This window comes from Neovison vison, chromosome 6, assembly GCF_020171115.1.
Source record: "Neovison vison isolate M4711 chromosome 6, ASM_NN_V1, whole genome shotgun sequence".
NCBI classification, from domain to species: domain Eukaryota; kingdom Metazoa; phylum Chordata; class Mammalia; order Carnivora; family Mustelidae; genus Neogale; species Neogale vison.
Window position 1 is genome coordinate 86530166 of NC_058096.1, and position 19712 is coordinate 86549877.

Consider the following 19712-nt stretch of genomic DNA (forward strand, 5'->3'; position numbering starts at 1 on the left):
CACAGAACCAGCCTGAGTAAGAATCTTGAGGCTGAGTCTCTAATAAGCTTCTCTGGGCAGAAATATTGCATAGGTATCACTGTACTTTTTGCTAGTAGAGAAAGCAGAACACTTGGTCTGTCCACTTATGGGAGGCAGAGAGCATCAGAAGCCTGCAAATGGATTTTTTCCAATTCTACCTGTATCTTTCTTCTTTGCCGATCCTGTTGTACCACCTTTCACTGTAACAGTCCTTATTAGTCCCGCTGTAATTGTAAATATATATTGAGCTCTGTGAGTCTTTCTAGTGAGTCACTGGGTATGTGGGAGGTCTTGGGGACCTCTGAAACAAATGGGAAGCCCAAAGTTGGGTGATCATTTGGGTTTTGGGTAGAGAATTTATGAAAACCTTATAAAAATGTTTGTTGGTCCCCAGTAGAATTACACTTACAATCACATGCATGTAAAACTTCCTAGAAAGAAGGGCATCTGTTATTTCTTAAAAAGATTCTTGGGAGGATTCTGTAAACTTTCACAGACACTATGGGAATATAAGCTGATATTTGTGCCCCTTCTACTTACTCCTAAGAATATCATGGTACCACATCATCTAAGTCCACTTTGACTATGTTTATTATTCAAATCACAGTTAAAGTTTTTGAAGATCATTTCTATCTTCTGACCTAAACATATCTCTCTTTTCTTTGATTCTCTGAGTAAAGATAAGATGTTTTGCTCCATTAGACTATGTACTCCTCAGGATATGGGGAAAACGTTCATCATCCTAAACCCTGGCCACAAAGATGGTCATAAGTAAATATGTACTGAATGAATGAGTAAATGAATGATGAGTAACCAACTTGAAAAAAATTATAGCTCACTGACAGTTCCAACCTAAGTAGGATATGGTTAGCTATTGTTGACTTTTGACAGCTTGGTTTTGATAAGTAACTCTTTCTGATAAGGGTAATTTCCACAAAAACTTAAAATGGAAAGTCTTTGTGTTACCAGGTTATGATTATCTATAATAATGGCCAGGATAATCAAAATAAGTAGACAATACAAACTGAAGTCGTTGTTCTTTCTTATGAAAAGAAAAGTCAGTCTCCCAACTGTCCTAGAAGCCAGAGTGGGAACTACATCATTGGATTGAAATGCCTTGTCCTGGTAGGTGGACCTTGATTAAGAAGACACTTTCAACATTCTTTTTAAGTCCTAGCTCTGGTTGCAGAGAAAAAGCAAGGCCAATAGAGTTAGGTCTCAGAGGGAATGAATGACAGAAGTGGTCATTTCAGTGAGCAATATTATCTAAGCAACCAACATTTTCCACTGATAGACCAAAATGGAGACAATTAGGAGGTATCACTATTTGAGATTTTAGACTGTCCTACTAGACAACTGTATATTTCAAACTAACCTTAATCGTTAAATATCTCACTCATGGCTACCCATATTTGCTTCTTCTTCATTACTTAGATAGGGTTCAGGGTGGCACTGGGTAACCATTCTGGAGTGTGAGAAAACATTCATCAGGTATCATGTCCAGGCTGTAGGAAAAGGTGGGAGACTGATGGCTCAGACAGGCTCAGACCCTCCTCTTGGGAAGCTGGGCCCAGTTGAGGAGACAGGTAACAATCAAGTAGTATACACAAATATGTAATTATCAACTACATTATGCCTTTAAGGAAAAGAGCATTGTATGAGAGGCTGTGGGAAACCTGATCCAGTCTCAGCAAGTCTTGGAGGAAGAGATGCTTGAGATAAGATCTGAGGGATGACTGTAAGTCATACAGATAAAATGAGTAGTGTGGGGGTGGGGAGAATGGCCAAGAGAGGGATCAACTAATGTTTGTGCAAAAGTTAGAGGTGGGAAGAGGTTTGACAGATGTTTGTGGGGCTCAGGGAATGGAGCCATAGATATATGGGGATGGAGAGTGAGAGTAGGAGAAAACTTAAGAGAAGGGAAAGGCCAGAGTTAGGCCAAGCACTGCAGGGCCTATTTGGATGAGCTAAGTACTTTGGCTTTATCCTATGAGTGAAGGGGTGGCTGTGGTGGATTTAGGAGAATAAGGCATTAAGTTCATGCAGACACGTGGCTTTCTCTGCATTCTAAAGCCAAGTTGAAATGATTTTGAAGACCAGACATTTCAAAAAATCTATACTTCTGCTGTCCCAAGGGCGTTACTCATTCAGAATCAACCTTCTACCAAAAATCTGCTTAAAATATTCTGAATACTGTTTTCACTTTTATAAATGAGATAAACTACTCATTTAGAAATATCATTGACTTTTTCTCTCTACATTTTAGCTTTTAAAAATATACATAATTAATTGCCTGATCATAGCTTTCTCTTCTCTTTTTAATTTTCTTTTCAAGTAGTCTCTACACCCAATGTTGGGTGTAGCTTTCTCTTCTAAAATTAAATTTCTTGCTTGAGCAGCCCTGATGGCCACCTTGACTGCAATCCTATGAGAGACTTGAGCCAGAGGCACACAGCTAAGTTATGCCCAGATTCCTAAGCCACAGAAACCCTGAGAGTCAATGTTCATTGTTTTCAACTATAAAAACCCATCAATCAAACAGGCAAACATTAGATCTGAAGCACACCAACACGCATTACACCAGAGGTGGATACCTGTTAAGACTTCGGTTGTACACTACTAATAATCTAAAGAATTGAGATTTTAAAAGCTTTTCTTTCCTTGCCAGTTTCCCCAGGCCCCTGTGTCACTTCCCACTCTCTCAGGAGCCAGTTCAGACATGCAAAAGTGCTTGTACCATTGGATATTTCTTCTTGATATGTTAAAGGTTAGTTGACCGTAGAGTTGAAGATCCATATCTGGGCTCTCTAGTCTGTTCCATTGATCTATGTGTCTGTTTTTGTGCCAGTGGAAAAGAGACAGTCTCTTTAATAAATGGTTGCTGGGGAAATTGGACAGCTATATACAGAAGAATGAAACCTGATCATTCTCTTACACCACACACAAAGATAAACTATAAATAGATTAAAGACCTCAATGTGAGGCAGGAACCCATCAAAATTCTAGAGGAGAACATAGGCAGTAACCTCTTCAACATCAGCCATAGCAACTTCTTTCAAGACACATCTCCAAAGGCAAGGGAAACAAAAGCAAAAATGGACTTTTAGGACTTCATCAAGAAGTCTTTATCAAGATAAAAAGCTTCTGTCCAGCAAAGGAAATAGTCAACAAAACAAAGAGGCAACCCATGGAATGGGAAAACATATTTGCAAATGACACTACAGATAAAGGGCTGATATCCAAGATCTATAAAGAAATTCTCAAACTCAACACCCAAAAAACCAAATAATCAAATAAAAAAAAGGGCAGAAGACATGTATAGATACTTCTCCAAAGTCTTAAGACATACAAATGGCTAACAGACACACACAAAAAATGTTTATCATTATTAGCCATCAGGGAAATTCAAATCAAAACCACATTGAGATATCACCTTATACCAGTGAGAATGGCAAAAATTGACAAGGTAAGAAACAACAAATGTTGAAGAGGTTCTAAAGAAGGGGGAACCCTCTTACACTGTTGGTGGGAATGCAAATTGGTGCAGCCACCTTGGAGAACACTATGGAGGTTCCTCAAAAAATTAGAAGTAGAGCTACCCTATGACCCAGCAATTGCACTACTGAGTACCCCAAAGATACAGATGTAGTGAGAAGGGCCACATGCACCCCAATGTTCGTAGCAACAATGTCCATGATAGCCAAACTGTGGAAAGAGCTGAGATGCCCTTCAGCAGACGAATGGATAAAGATGTGGTCCATCTTTATGTGGAATATTACTCAGCCGTCAGAAAGGATGAATACCCAACTTTTGCATCCGCATGGACAGGACTGGAGGAGACTATGCTAAGTGAAATAAATCAAGCAGAGAAAGTCAATTATCATATGGTTTCACTTATTTGTGGAACATAAGGAATAGCATGGAGGACATTAGGAGAAGGAAGGGAAAAATGAAGTGGGAGGAATCGGAGGCAGAAAAGCATGAGAGACTATGGACTCTGGGAATCAAACTGAGGGTTTTAGAGGGGAAGGGGGAGGGAGAACAGGTGAGCCCAGTGATGGGTATTAAGGAGGGCACAGATTACATGGAGCGTTGGGTGTTATATGCAAACAGTGAATCATGGAACGTTACGTCAAAAACTAATGATGTACTGTATGGTGATTAACATAACATAATAATAATAACAACAACAATAATAAAATGTTTGTACCACTACATCTCACTTCAGCCTCTTGAAGCCTAAAACTCAATAAAAGCCATTGATTTCTCCCCTCACTTTGGTTCTTTTTTCCCTTATTGATGAAAAGCAATTTTAAAGATGGTTTATTTGTTTCCTGGGTGGAAAGGTAAATACATAAATTAGTCATGGGGAGGAAAATACAGCATAAGAAATACAGTCAATGATTAACTGTAGTAACTTTGTATGGTGACTACACTTATAGTGCTGAGCACTGGTGAGTGTGTTGAATCACTGTGTTGTACACCTGAAACTAATATAACATTGTATGTCAGCCACACTTTAGCAGAAAAAAATTACTAATGCAGTCAGGAAAAAAAAGGAAATAGAATTATAGTAGGTTCTAGAATCTATGTGCATTTTTACAGAATAAAATGGGATAACATTTCATAAAACATTAAAGAAAGGAAAAGGTGAGATGAGAGAGTTGGTTATTATTGTAAACCATCTGTTACAATCTATTGTTAGAATAACACTATATTTAGGTTCTAGATTTGATTAGGTAATATATTTCTACTTCCTTTTGAGCCCATTTAAAAATTTCCTATGGGACTATATCCAAGATTTAGAAAAGAGAGTCTTTAAGATGAGTAATGTGGGTAGAAGAATTCACTCATTAACAAATACATTTTGAATACTACCGTGTGTTTTTTTTCTGAACAGCAGTGGCTTCAGAAGGAATCCATCCCCAAAATAGCACTGCAGCCAGGAGATGTTTTTCTAGGCAGCACAGTACACCATGTAACAAACACATGGATTTGGGGTGTTTATGATGCGGGGTGGATGAGGGGTCAGGAATGAGGGGAAAGGACATGGAAAGATGCTAAGAAGGAAACTGGGAGACTAGGTTGAATTTGGGGAAACAAGATGGCAGAAATGCCATGAAATCAATTACCCATAGGTAACTTAGAACTGGATGAGAGCAAACATCTTAACATCTTAATTTCTCACAATGAAATTTGGAATTCATTTGCTCACTTCCTTGAAGACCTAATGCCCTATGCAGGCAAAGCGAAACAAAGGACTTAAAATGGTAACTTTACTCAAGCACATAACAGATCTCCTTGTTTTCAATTGCGTGCTTTGAAAGATGATTTCTTTTTTTTTTTTTTAAAGATTTTATTTATTTATTTATTTTTTAAAAAAATTTTTTAAAAGATTTTATTTATTTATCAGAGCGAGAGAGAGGGGAAGAGAGCGAGCACAGGCAGACAGAATGGCAGGCAGAGGCAGAGGGAGAAGCAGGCTTCCTGCTGAGCAAGGAGCCCAATGTGGGACTTGATCCCAGGACGCTGGGATCATGACCTGAGCCGAAGGCAGCTGCTTAACCAACTGAGCCACCCAGGCGTCCCAAAGATTTTATTTATTTATTTGACAGACAGAGATCACAAGTAGGCAGAGAGGCAGGCAGAGAGAAAGGAGGAAGCAGGCTCCCCGCTGAGCAGAGAGCCCAATGTGGGGCTCGATCCCAGGACCCTGGGACCATGACCTGAGCTGAAGGCAGAGGCTTTAACCCACTGAGCCACCCAGGCGCCCTGAAAGATGATTTCTATATATGGAAATGAGGGAAACTGTAGTTTGTTGCCTCTTAAAAACAACAACAACAACAACAAAAAACTTCTCTCTAAACTTGACGATTTTTAAGACCTTCCTAGATCTTTAAGGAGGCTGTGCTTTTAGGGGCAGCATTGCTTAAGCAGATAGTGATGTGTCTTCGGGAGCCTGCATGGGTACGACTGACAGCTGAGGCTGAGTGATGGGTATGGCTTGAGTGAACTGGGAGGACTGGGAGACCCCGTGGAACACAAAGCAAGTGAAATTCAAGAAGGAAGTAGGGGGTGAAGCAAAGGGCAGCAGTGTTACCTGGAGGAATGGATGGTGACGTCTAAGGAAAGGCTTTCCCTGGGCCATTGCTTTAAAAACCTGAGGACCATATGATAACTGACTCCCTCTGCTTGACTTATTTCACTCTGCATAATCTCTTCCAGTCAATTATCATATGGTCTCACTTACTTGTGGAGCATAAGGAATAACATGGAGGACACTGGGAGACGGAGAGGAGAAGTGAGTTGGGGGAAATCGGACAGGGAGACAAACCATAAGAGACTGTGGACTCTGAGAAACAAACTGAGGGTTTTGGAGGGGAGGAGAGTGTGGGGGGTGGGATGAGCCTGGTGGTGGGTATTAAGGAGGGCAGGTATTGCATGGAGCACTGAATGTGGTGCATAAACAATGAATTTTAGAACACTAAAAAAAAATAAAAAAAAAAACAAAACCCAAAACCTGAGGACCAGTGTGGGACCACATTCTAAGGTGCCTAATGGATTTGATTTATCAGAGTTTCTCTAATAACAACAACAACAAAACAACTTATATATTCAAAGGATCCTTTGTTTGGAAAGTGCTTTTGTTGCATTTGCATAATGCAGAGTATGGGTTTGGGAATAAAGATAGACGTTGGTTCAAGTCCTGACTCTTCCACACACTGCCTGGGTGACTCGGTCCCAGTTACTTAATTGTGCTGGGTCTCAATTTCCTCACCTGTAAAATGGAGACAATAATCCCTACTGTTTAGAATTGTTGGAAGGGTTAACAGAAATGCAAGCAAGGCATCAATTCAATGGGCTTGTGTATGGAGGAATCACATAGATCGGAAGATAGAGTTTAAGTGGAGAAAGCCTTCCCTTATTCCCTCCCTCTGTCCCTTTTATTTGCGAAAATAATTATTGACATGCTAGTAATTGCACTAGGAACTGGAGATTCCATGGTAACTATCGTCATTGCCCTTGAGGATTATAATTCAGCTGAGTATATTCTACCGGCATACATTAGAGATAATATTTACCACAAATATTGAGTAGCTAAAGTAAAATTTAGAATGTTAATTCATGACTGGATGGACTGTAGAGATCCCCTAGACCAAATCACTCATTTTAAAGAAAAGGACCAAGTCTATGGGGCTGACATCAAATTGATATTAAATAGGTTAACACTGAAGTTGGTTTGTCAAACTGAATTGAAGTGACTGGACCAGGTGGGGGACACCCTGTGTCTAGGCAATTGACACTGGATGAATGAAAGGAAATTTCCAGTGAAGGTTTTCTGTGGTCTTAAAGGACTCAAAGTTGAGCAAGGACAATGCAATCAGCTGTGTAGGATATCTGGAAGATCTCAGCCCTACCCTCTGTTTCTCCAGACTCTACTCTTCCCTTTCTCAAGACTCTTCCCTGAATTCCCACAGATCAGATGCTCCTCTGACCAAATGAGGATATGGATGCCTTTTTATTGCAAATGGTACTGGGAACTGGCAAACATTAAAGTTCTTGTTTGCGATACACATCTTAGCATGATTTTTACCCACGCCACAACGCGCAAAATAATAAATTGGTGTGTTGTGATTATTGGAGAAGCTCTGATAATCGGCTTTACCAATGGCTTTAGCCAACTTGGCAAAGCGGAGTGTTACTAAGTGGAGGGAGAAGGATTATTAGAGTCCAGGGGACACAGGAAGGGACTAAATCCTGAAGGGAATCTAGTGATGGAGAGGGACACTGGGGCCCTGGAAAATAATAAGGGCTTGGAAGTCCCCTAAGAAGTTATCTTACAATTGATAGGAGAGTTAGTGACTATTTTTTACTTCAGAATGTCATTGCCCTTTTATCAACAGATGATGACTTTTCCTCCCCTCACTAGATTTCTGTACAGTGAGGAAGGAGATAAAATTTCACCTCTTCTCTCAGAATGAACGGAGAGGACCTGGGACTTATGACCCACATTACTCAGGGGCAGGGCTTTGTTCTGGCCTGTATGGACAAGAAAGAATACATAGAGCAACAAGAAAACCCCACGTGTTCCCATGAACCCATGTATATGAGTCATGGAACAAGAGCGTTGTAAAAGGAATGTGGAGGGAAGGAAAGAAAGGAGGCTGGGCTTGCTCAGGAAGTTCTGTGTTGTTTTCTGTCCATGATGCCAGGAGGTTAGCAGCTGCACTGAGGGGGAAGCAACAGGTGGTGGGGCAGGCTGGAACTGACCTTGCGGAAATTGCAGGGGCCTGATCTTGCAACCCTCCTCCACCTAAATAAGGTACTCCAAATTACCGGATTTTCTCAGTGTGAGATTTCCCTTTCTAAACATTAGCTAAAAATGAATCTTCCCTTTTGGGGACAAAGAAAACAAAAAACAAAAAACAAAAAACAAAACAAAGCAAAACAAACAAACAAAAAAAACAAACCCCAAAAAACAAAAAACAAACCCCTAACACATTTTGGGTTAAATTTACTTCTAAAATGCCAGAATCTGGGGCTGAGGAAAAAAGTCAGAAGGCTCTGTAATTGATTTGGTTAATTCCTTTCTGACTTATTTTGGAACTTTGCATCAATCACTCAGCGTGTGTGTGTGTGTGTGTGTGTGCGCGTGCGCGCTTCATATTTGGAAACTGAAAATCTGAGATGTGAAAAAAGTGTCCCGGCTGCTGCAGAGGGAGATGCTGTATCTAAAAAGAGACTGTGTCTATACTCAGAAGTAGATTTCTTTGGAAAGAACTCAATATGATTTACTCAGTTTCAAGCCTTCCTTTAATTAAGTAATTCATTTTTATTTTTATTTTTCTTAAAGATTTTATTTATTTATTTGTCAGAGAGAGAGAAAGAGAGAGCGCGCGCACAAGCAGGGGAAGCAGGAAGCAGAGGGGGAAGCAGGAAGCAGAGGGAGAAGCAGGCTCCTTGCTGAGCAGGGAGCCCACTGTGGGACTCAATCCCAGGACCCTGGAATCATGACCTGAGCCTAAGGCAGCCACTTAGCTAACTGAGCCACCCAGGGGTCCCTAGGTAATTCATTTTTAAAAGGAGCAAAGTGATTTCCTCCCAAAGGGTACTGTTTGACAAGAGGGGGTGGGATAACAAAGTAAATTTAGAGCAGAGAAGACTGGTTAGCACTACCCCAGCCAGTGGATCAAGGCCAAGATCGATAGTGATAAATGCTGTTGATGGTATGTATCCATGATATCATGGCATGAAAATGGCACTTTACCTCTGTAGTCTTCCCCCAAATAACCCACAACCTCAGTGTAATCATGAGAAAAAAACATCAGACAAAATTCCAATAGAGTACATCCTGCAAAACACCTAATCAGTACTCCTTAAAAATCTCAGAAGCAAGCAAAGTGCGAGAAACTGTCACAGCTCAAAGGAGCCTATGGAAATGTGACAACTAGATGTAATTGTTATCCTGAATGGAATCCTGGAATAGAAAAAAAGGAAATTAAGTAAAAGCTAAGGAAATATGAATAAAGTATTGGCTTTACTTAATAGCGTATCAACATTGACTCATTAATTGTAACACATGCCATACTAATGTACTATCTTTTTTTTTTAAAGATATTATTTATTTATTTGACAGACAGAGATCACAAATAGGCAGAGAGGCAGGCAGAGAGAGAGAGGGGGAAGCAGGCTCCCTGCTGAGCAGAGAGCAGGACTCGATCCCAGGACCCTGGGACCACGACCGGAACCAAAGGCAGAGGCTTTAACCCACTGAGCCACCCAGGTGCCCCTAATGTAAGATCTTAATAGGAGAAACTGGGTGCAGGGTATGTGGAAACTCTCTGTACTATCTTCTCAATATTTCTCTAAGTCTAAAGCTGTTCTAAACAATATGGTCTATTAATATTTTGAAGGCAAAATAATAATTAGGAAAGTCTTGAAAGGTCCAGAGTTCTCCCTATTCTAAACTTCAATGAACTGAACTCTGTTCTTCTGGGAACATCTTGTCAATAACTCTGAACAGTTAAATAATACCCTTTCATAAAGGAGTGACTCTCAAACATTTTTGAACAGAATATAGAGGGAAAGTACATTTTGCATCGTGATCCAGAGTACACACATGCACACAGCTCTATGACTGAAACAAATCTCTCAAAGGATTACTCTACAGTGCATGCTACTTTCTTTTCTATTCTGCTCTATTTGATTTGATTTAATTCTACTGCATTCTATGTTATTCTCTTCAGTCATTACAAAATATCCCAATTGCGAGCTACACCAGATATAACCTACAGTTGGAAACACCCAGCTTTAAGGCTTAACTCAAGTGCCAGCTACTTCAAGATGCCTCTGTACTGACCAATATGGCAGCCACTAGTCACATGGGGCAATTTAAATATTTAGTGCTCAGTAGCCACATGTAGCTCATGGCTACCATATTGGACAGCATGGATAGAGAACATTTCCATCATGGCAGCAAATTTTATTGGGCAGCACTATGGATTCTCTCCATATCTTGCTTGGACTAATGAAATAGCCTACAAACCTATCTTCTTTTCACCTTACAATCTTCCATCCTGATTTTGGAATTAACTTTCTAAAATCACAGATTAATTTCTTTGTTTGAAACCCTTCAATGGCTCTCCATTTACTATGATATGAAATATTTCTTGAAAGTCATTCACGATTTCATTTTTCTACCTCTCCAGCAGCAAATCTGAACTCTCCTGCTAAATTCCATTCACTGTTAAGATTCCATGCTTTTGTTCATCTTTTTTTTTTTTTTTTTTTTTTTCTAGAAATGATCTTGTGCCCTTTCTCTTCTAGATAAAGTCCTGTTTACTTTCAGGACCTAGCTCCTGTAGTCTCTCTTCTATGAAATATTCTCAGGAAATTACCCTTCCTGAGGAAAATATATTGCTTTTGTTTATGTGTTTTAATTGGAGCAATGTCTCAGCACTTACACCATATTATAACTAGCCATGTACAGTCTGTTTCTTTACTAGACTATGAGGACTACATGCCCCGGTCATCTCTTTATCTCCAGTGCCTGGAATGGGGGATCCTTGCATGCTGGCTGGTGAGCTGGTTGGCTGGCTGACTGAATTGTAAGTGGGGTGAGGGCAGGGAATGCGCTTGTACTTATTTAATATTTCCATAGCACAGTGTGGGCTACATAAAAGGTACTTATGAATTCTCATTGTCTGTGTTCAGGCAAAGAGTTTTAGGCAGATTGTTTTTTTGCAAATTCAGTACAATCTGTCTTTTTGTAGGAAGGAAAGAAGCTGGTACTAAATTTTTTTTCAATGTAACAAATGCTTTTTTTTCCTTCTCATACTGTTAAAAGTTCATGGACTTTGTGGAGAACAAAAAAAGTACTTGTGAAGTGGTTTTAAAGCTCATTAAAATGGCTTTTACAAGTGCTTACTCTAGGTGAGTAGTAATTTAAGATTGGTAGGTAGAAAATTGTTCTAATAGAGAAAAATCCCAGGATGGGAACATCTGGAGACCTGAATTGTGTTGTAGCTTTATTCTTTTTTAGTCATTCATTCATTCATTCATTTTGCTTCATGTTCCTGAACAAGTTCCAAAATCTTCTGGGCCCCAGTCTCTCTGTAAAATTAAGATAATCATAATTGCCTTTATGTGTCTCAGTGATGCGGCAGGGAATGTAGGGGTAAGTTGTGAGTTCTTTAGAAGTCATGGTCACGGTCCTAGAAGTGTTTGTTGTTGTTTCTTGTGAATTGGTACACCTTTAAACTACTTGCAAGATTTTTCCTAAGTTATAGAGTCAAGGAGTCTTTGTGAAATAACGGTTACCTATAATGGAGTGGTGTGTATATTTTATAAGGAAAAAACCTCAAACCTTATTACGTTCGCTAATTGAATTGGCTAGTAATGTTTTTGAAAAAATAAAACAACACAAGTATAAAGCGATTACCACAAACCACTACTTGAGAGGCATTCCAATCTCTAAGCATGTTTTCAAATGTGTCTTGGGCAGGGTGACCGCATACAATTGTGTGAGCTGTGCCTGCACAATCTTATGTAATAGTTCTTATCTTGGGGACCTAATTGCAAACCGCTGCTTTATGTGAACACAGTTTGATTCACAAAGATACAAAGTTCCTACAATTAACGGCAAAACCTCATATTGTATCTATGTAAGAATAAGGCTTAATAGCAGTTTATTGGTTTCCCACTTTCCACATATCTTGCTCTGTTTTCTGCGCCTAGCAGAAAGTTCCTTCCTTGCTTAAGATTTTCCTGTGAATTTCTTTTCCATCTTAGAATACTCTCCAGCCATCCTTTGCCAACCAATGCCTCATGCTGATACCAGGGTTAATATTAGAAGTCAGACCAGAAGTGATGGATTTGAATAATTCTGGGCTCCTCGGAGAGGAGGAAAGAAACAGATGTAAGCCAAAGCCTGTTACCATTTTGGGCAATTAAGCTACTCTAAATTGTCTAATCATTTACTTAGAAGTGAGTTACTGAAATAATGTACTAAAAGGAAAAAAGTCTCACCAACAATTTTAGCCACGTTGTTGTTGGTGCAGTGTTGGTTTGAATTATATGCAAGAGCAGAGTTTTTTCTTGAGGCTATCTGAACCGAACTTATTGCCTCCAATTGTCATTGACACTAACAAAAGCAGAACAAGAGAAAACATGTATTTCTAGCCCAATTATCAACTGAGACCGCTGGGCAATGTGGCATGTGTTAAATAACTGTAATTTCAAAGTAATCCTTGTTGTTTGGCATCTTCCGATAGGTTCCAGAGGGATTTAGGGATTAAAGACTTCTGCTTGGGAAAGAAAATTTGGAATTTGACTTCAACAGAAAATTTCATAATAGTTTAAGAAATACGAAGTTCACATTAGATCAATCTCTATGTTGTGTAGCTCTCAAAAAGAAGATAAATATTTTGAAACGAAAAAAGAGCAGTAAGTACATTAGTGTCGAGTAGATGTCATAAATTGGAAGAGAAGTTTGTAACCAGCAGGATGATATATCTTGTGTTGTTCCTGGTGTCCTTTCATTTGCTCATACAGAAAAAGAACAAGGACCCCTGTTTATTTCTGCCAAAATTGGAGTGGAGAGTAGGGCTTCTGAGCCAAGCTCTTAACTAGAATGTCATTTCTTAAGGTGAACCTCGTTATTACTATTTTATTAAAGAAGGAGAAACCCTGTTATCCTGTAGTGAAGGAAAGAGGAAAGAGTATTGCTTCTGGGTGATTTTTTCCTTCTGAAGATACTATTCCCAAGATCTGTCAGTTGTTTTTAGAAGTAAAATGTAAACAGAGTTGCAGCACTAACAGTGGCCTTAAAGTCTTTATAAATAATTTTTAAAAAATCATTAAATGTACACACATGTTAAAGCAGCATTATTCACTATAATCATAATGTGGAAGCAACTAAAATTTCCACTGGTAGATGAATAAATGGCTGAGTAATAATGTAATAGATACATATAATGGAATATCATTCATCCCTGAAAAGGAAAGAAGTTCTGACCAGGCTACAGCATGGATAACTCCAGGATATTAAGCCAAGTGAAATAAGCCAGTCACAAAAAGACAAATGCTGTATGACTTCACTTACAGGAGTAGTCAAGCTCATAGAAACAAAGTAGAATGGTGGTCTTACCAGGAGCTAGTGGAAGGGGGAAGGTGGGAGTTGTTCAATGGGTATGAAATTTCAGTTTTGCAAGATGAAAACATTCCCAAAACTGGTTTGCACAGCAATGTGAATATACTTAACACTACTGAGCTCTATATTTAAACATGGTTAATATTTAACATATTTAAAAATGGTTAAGATGGCAATTTTTTATGTTACATGCAGTGTGTCTTACTGCAATTAAAAATTTTAAATGTCAATGAATAACTCTAAAAATTATGGAGGACTGAAATTTAAAAATACAGTTTAACAGTATGAAAAGGGACACCTAGGTGGCTTAATGGGTTAAGCCTCTGCCTTCGGCTCAGGTCATGATTCCAGGGTCCTGGGATCGAGTCCTGCATTGGGCTCTCTGCTCAGCACGGAATCTTCTTTTCCCTCTCCCTCGCCCCTCCCCCTATTCATGCTTGTTCTCTTGTTCTCTCTCTCTCAAATAATAAAATCTTTTAAAAAATAAAATAGTCTGAACTCTATATATATATATATACATATATATATATAAATTTTCATTTTCACACACACATATTTTATATATAAATATATATATATATATATATATATATATATATTTTACATTGAGATTCTCAATTTGTAGTGGGGCATGACTAGCTGACCAAAATCACGTAGATGTACCATCCAAAGCTGAGTAAACAAATAACCCCAAATGTCTTCAAATAATAATTCTGAAGTCCCAGTGGGTTTCCCTTTTTCTTGATTTTCTTAGGATGCAAGAGGAAAACTGGGAATTGGCAAACTACAAAGAACCTTCTGAGAAGAGGGATGACATGTTTATCTGTGTTGTTCCCATCAGTGAAATTCAGTATATAGAATACAGTACTTGTGGGAATTGTAAATTCTATTATATGCTTATTTGTTTTTGACAGTGATGTGAAATATGGGGTTTATGAGACACCAGTGCCTAGAGCACTTGAAAAGGAGTAAGAGTGGAAAAGTGGTTAAACTGTTTGGCCGAAACTTGTCTACTGTCATTACAAAGTCCTTTCTAGGTAATTGTATTCTGTGCATGCCATAACAGTTTGCCTTTGTCTTTTCTTCCCCAGCTTTTGGCCATCAAACCCACAACTTGATAAAGGAATTACGTGTTTACTATTTGTTTCTAAGGACTTTGTTTTCTTAGGAGCTAGAAGTCTGACCATGAAAATTTAAGCCTTTATCTCATCCTATCTATCGTCATTATATTTGATGTGTCTATATATATATATATATATATATATATATATATATATAATTGATATTTTGATTTCAGAAACAGAAAACTTATTTTTAAGAAAGAATTCGAGGCTGAAGAAGGTGAGTTACTGTAATAATACTGCTTTGTCACCATCATTCCTGCTGAGTACTTGCTCCCAGAGTTCTGTCAATGGAAATCTGTTTGATAGGCAGCTGGTCAACAAAGACACTTCCAGTAGTATGTTCTAATAATAGTTTTCTTTGCAATTTTAGTTTTTTGATAGCATTGAATATTTGCTCATAAAACTTTTTTGGTTTTGTTTATTTTCCATCCTTCCTCCTCTTTCTCATTCTTCTGGTTTATTTTTCACTTCTTATTACACTGTTTGGAGTGCTTCTGGTGATGAGTTCACTGTTTTTCTTATTTTGGTGACCAGAAACACTGAATTCCCATAGGCATGATTTTTGTGACAGTAGTCATATTGTCTGTTGCTTTTTCACTGTCCTCAACTGAGCTGCTTCTGTGTCTCAGTTATTACTGCTTTTAGGCAAATGAGTGGAAATCTAGGCTGACTCCAAGGGTCATGGAAATAGACTTAACTTTGTTTAGGTGTTTTCTCTGCCAAGGCCCAGAGCAGGGGGCACCTCCCTAGTGGGCTGGTTGGCATTCTAGGTCAGCTAGTTTCTGGTGTAAGGAATAAAGGGGGAAGAGGAGGAGGGAAAAGGAAAGACAGGTGTTTATAGAGTCATGTCAAAACATGTTGTTGCTTTTAGGCAATTAAATTCTCTAAATCTTATGATCTTGTACTTAAAATTGGGTTACTTAAATGATATACTTACTAAAAGAAAAAGTCTCACTGGCCATTTATCCAAATGGATTTCTCATTCTCCTACCAAGAACAGTGTAGACATATTATTGTTGACTTCATTTTCTTTCACCTGTTCCCAAGTACATGGCTACCTTGCATCATTCTAGTGAAAAGTGGACAAGTGCTGAGCTCCAGGCTTATTCTTTTAAATGGGTAACAACTGTTTGTTTCCTAAGCTTTGTTGATTTTCAAGTAAATGTGGGAAGGCTAATGGCAATTGGGTATATTAAAAAATTTTTTCAGCTGGCAGATTTTATAACCAATTTAAATTAGGTGAGATAAATTAGGTGAGATAAAATGTCCTTTTCCCTCTCTGAGTAAATGTGACTGGCTGGTGAAGAATACCAGGGAATCTCCCAAGACATAAGTGTATTTGAATTAAGAAAAGTGTGGACATTCCTTAAGAAATCAAAAATAGAGCTACCCTATGATCCTGCAATTTCACTACTGGGTATTTACCCCAAAGATACAGATGTAGTGAAAAGAAGGGCCATCTGTACCCCAACATTCATAGCAGCAATGACCACAGTTGCCAAACTGTGGAAAGACTAAGATGCCCTTCAACAGATGAATGGATAAAGAAGATATGACCCATATAAATATAATGGAGTATCATGCCTCCATCAGAAAGGATGAATACCCAACTTACCAATGTGGACAGGACTGGAAGAGATTATGCTGAGTGAAATAAGTCAAGCAGAGTCAATTATCATAATGGTTTCACTTACTTGTGGAGCATAAGGAATAACACGGAGGACATTGGGAGATGGAGAGGAGAAGTGAGTTGGGGGAAATTGGAAGGGGAGACAAACCATGAGAGACTGTGGACTCTGAGAAACCAACTGAGGGTTTTGGAGGGGAGAGGGGTGGGGAATTAGGTGAGCCTGGCCACATGTTGCATGGAGCGCTGGGTATGGTGCATAAACAATGAATTTTGGAACACTAAAAAAAAATAATAAATAAAACTTTAAAAATATACATATATCATATTAGGTTGAATGGGGAATCCCAAAGAGATATGCCCACATCTTGGAACTTGTGAATATGACCTTATTTAAGGGAAAAGGGTCCTTGTAGCTATAATTAAGTTATGAATCCCAGCATGGGAGGTGCAGAGGAAAAACTTCCCTAAAGCCTTTGGAAGGAGTGTGGCCCAACTAACACCGTGATTTCAGACTTCCAGCCTCCAGAGCTACCTAGAGAATACATTTCTCTTGTTTTAAGTCACCAATGTTGTAGTACTGTGTTACACCAGGTCTAGGTAACAAATTCAGATTTCTTTAAAAACACTGGAATTTTATAATATGAAATGCTTTTCAGGGAACAGAAATAACATTTATTAAGTACACTGTGACATGCACTGGGTAGATGCTTAACTTAAGGGACTTCTATTTTAAGGATGAAGAAACTGAGAGCAAAAGTCTCACAGTGAACACATGTGGAGCTGGGTGAGAATCTCGCCGAGAGACAGTGTGTGTGGTGAGTAGTGATGAGCTCTGGCCCTGAATCATATCTGGGTTTGACCCTGGCTAAGTTACTCAACCACTCTGACTCAGTTTCCTCAGGTAGGAATTAGAAATCATAACAGAACTTCATTCCTAAGATTTCTGGGAAGATTAAAAAATATAAGGTATTTACAATAAGGAGTAGGAAGAGCTAAGTGAATATTAACTATTATGATTACTACATGCTGTTCTATACACTACAGTACTACACACTGCACACTCTATTAATATTACTAATCATTGCCTTAGTTATGGATACCAGTTATAGATGAAAGGAAAATAAACTCATCTTGAAGACGAGGCATCTGAATTTTATCAGTTATTCAATTAGAGGCCACTTTTAGAGATATTCTTTTTTTTTTTTTTTAAGATTTTATTTATTTATTTGACAGCCAGAGATTACAAGTAGGCAAAGAGAGAGAGGAAGAGAAGCAGGCTTCCCACTCAGCGGAGACCCTGATGCGGGGCTCGATCCCAGGACCCCGGCATCATGACCTGAGCCGAAGGCAGGGGCTTTAACTCACTGAGCCACCCAGGCACCCCTAGAGATATTCTTCTTCAGTATGTTTATTCAGTTCTGGTGTGGCTGTCATTAAGGAGGCAAAAAAATATATCACTTCATTTTAAAGATGAGAAACTGAAGTTCATTAACTTTTGCACCTTGTTTATTGCCAAAGCCAAAGCAGAATCAACAATGAGTTTCAGTCCCAGGACCTTCTCACTCCAAGCAGCCTTCCTATCATGTCATGCTTGAGAGTGCTGCACAAATGCTAAGTGTCCAATAAGTGTTTCTGACTTAGTAAAACAGACCTCATCATCCATAACTTTAAAGTAATATTGGAGCTTCCCAATCTATTTAAAAATGACATTTTTTGCCAGCCATTTCAGAACTACAAATCTTTTAACACATTGTGGCAAAGGGAAGGTTTAAGAAACAATCAATTCAGAAAATAAATCTATTTCTTTTAGTCCCCACCCCTACTCTGTTTCCCATTTCCCCATAGAGCTCATCAAAGTGGTCAGGCAATTAGTGGTAATCTAAGTTGTTTTCATTTTATTTCCTTTTCTTACTTTCTTTTCTTTTTTTATTTTTATTCTATTTTATTTTTTTTTAAAAAGATTTTATTTATTTATTTGACAAACAAAGATCACAAGTAGGCAGAGAGGCAGGCAGAGAGAGAGAGAGGAGGAAGCAGACTCCCCGCTGAGCAGAGAGCCCGATGCGGGGCTTGATCCCAGGACCCTGGGATCATGACCTGAGCCAAAGGCAGAGGCTTTAACCCACTGAGCCACCCAGGTGCCCCTTTTTCTTACTTTCTTAAGAATAAAAGAAACAGAAAGAAAATGAATGTCCTATTACAAGCACAGGTCATCCTTACTTTCACTACTTATATTTTTGAAAGAAAAATGTTTTCATTTTCTTGTATTTCTCAATTTGTCCTGTTTAATTAAGGACTTTAAAACTTACTACTCTCTTATATCAAAGGTCTTCCAGGATAAGATGCCACTTCATTTAAATAAAAGATGAAGGACTCTGAAAGAGAAGCAGCCTTTAACCAGAAGTCCCATAAATAAGAAAGGAGCTGGCATTATGCAGTCTTGGCCCTGGCACTTGTTCTGGGCTTGGCCAGAGGTTCTTAACCTAGAGGCCAAGCACTTGGTGGTGGGGTGCATCTAGAAACCCCTTGAGATATTTGCAAATTTTGCATAAACATTTTTCTGCACACACTTCAAAGGAACTTGTGATTTCTGAAGCTAAGAACCGCTGTTTCAAGACCTCATTACTAAAGCTAATTGCCACATTTTATTCCTTTGTATCATCTTAAATGCCATTCTGATATCAAGGGTATAATATTTGTTGGTTGCTTAAGTGAGAACCGGAAGCTCCATCTTGTTAAAAATGTCGTCTTGTCATCAAAAGTGTCAGATTTCTAAAAGTGAGACTCCATGATATAATCAGAAGAATTTACCAGCCTAGGAGGGTTCAGATCCTGGTTCTTGCCTTTGTGCCTCTGTGGAATGATCCTGTGTGGGTTACTTCTCTTCTCTGGGTTGCTGTTTCTTCATCTGTGAAATAAAGATTTGGATTAATCCAAAGTTGCCTTCAAACTTTAAAATAGTTCTGTTCCATGTAAAGGTTATGAGACCTCTTGAATGGTTATCTCCCACAAAAATCTAAAATGTATTATAAAAGCAAAGTATGACAAGCTAGCCATATTTTAAGAGCTGCTTTCAGAGAAGGTTACAGTTTGAAAACATGCCACTGGTTAGTGACTTTGGAATGTGCTTGGGAGACTACGAGACGCCACATTACCATCTACAGGGGGTTGAGGGGATGCCCCAAGTGGGACAGACACAGAGGCTAAGAATCTTGTACCTCATTTCTATCAGAACAGCCAGCTTTTAATCTGCTTTATATGGTGGGTTTTAAGTGAGATTTTGTTT

At 38.8% G+C, this 19712-nt stretch overlaps 1 protein-coding gene across 1 annotated transcript in view; it reads right to left on the reverse strand.

Moving 5' to 3' along the window:
• Positions 1–19712, reverse strand: part of LOC122908663 (serine palmitoyltransferase small subunit B) — a 32267-nt gene that overhangs the window by 1990 nt on the left and 10565 nt on the right. The window contains exon 2 of the mRNA XM_044251720.1: positions 19238–19334. The gene's annotated coding sequence lies outside the window, so the exon portion shown is untranslated. The remainder of the gene's footprint in view (positions 1–19237; positions 19335–19712) is intronic.